Source organism: Garra rufa, chromosome 12 (genome assembly GCF_049309525.1).
Source record: "Garra rufa chromosome 12, GarRuf1.0, whole genome shotgun sequence".
Taxonomy (NCBI): domain Eukaryota; kingdom Metazoa; phylum Chordata; class Actinopteri; order Cypriniformes; family Cyprinidae; genus Garra; species Garra rufa.
This window is the reverse complement of record NC_133372.1, coordinates 23,917,304-23,918,219: the sequence shown is the minus strand read 5'-3', so window position 1 is coordinate 23,918,219 and position 916 is coordinate 23,917,304. Positions and strand designations below refer to the sequence as shown.

The 916-nt window shown below is 60.8% G+C and overlaps 1 pseudogene; it reads right to left on the bottom strand.

Moving 5' to 3' along the window:
• Window positions 1-716, bottom strand: part of LOC141347530 (ras-related protein Rab-6B-like) — a 60,790-nt pseudogene extending 60,074 nt beyond the window's left edge.
• Between the last annotated feature and the right edge of the window lie 200 nt (window positions 717-916).

Below are 916 nucleotides of genomic sequence, written 5' to 3'. Positions count from 1 at the left end.
CAGGGTCTCTGCCCTGCCTTGCTCACCCGAAAAGGACCACGCAGGTCGGACCGCTCTGGCACCTCGAGGGTGGGTGGATCTTGGCCGCAGGAATAATTTTGATACTTTGCCATTTTCGGAGGCCCCACTTCCTCCAGGGTCTCTGCCCTGCCTTGCTCACCCGAAAAGGACCACGCAGGTCGGCTCGCTCTGGCACCTCGAGGGTGGCTGGATCTTGGCCGCAGGAATAATTTTGATACTTTGCCATTTTCGGAGGCCCCACTTCCTCCAGGGTCTCTGCCCTGCCTTGCTCACCCGAAAAGGACCACGCAGGTCGGACCGCTCTGGCACCTCGAGGGTGGGTGGATCTTGGCCACAGGAATAATTTTGATACTTTGCCATTTTCGGAGGCCCCACTTCCTCCAGGGTCTCTGCCCTGCCTTGCTCACCCGAAAAGGACCACGCAGGTCGGCTCGCTCTGGCACCTCGAGGGTGGGTGGATCTTGGCCGCAGGAATAATTTTGATACTTTGCCGTTTTCGGAGGCCCCACTTCCTCCAGGGTCTCTGCCCTGCCTCGCTTGTCCCGAAAGGGCGAGGGTACGCCGGGACAGCTGCGGCCTCCCACAGACACCCCTCCGTCTCTGGTTATCGTTCCCCGCTGGGAGCCCGGGAGAGGCGCCCCGCCCGGACGGCCCAGGCGCCTCGAGGGCGGGTGGCTCTCTGCCACAGGAATCATTTTGAGACTTTGCCATTTTTGGAGGCCCCACTTCCTCCAGGGTCTCTGCCCTGCCTCGCTTGTCCGAAAAGGGCCACTTAGGCCGCATAGCCCGGGTGCCTGCCGGGGGGGTGGATCTTTGCCACAGGAATCATTTTGATACTTTGCCGTTTTTCAAGAGCTCGATTTCTTCCAGGGTCTGCGCCCTGCCAAACACGTCC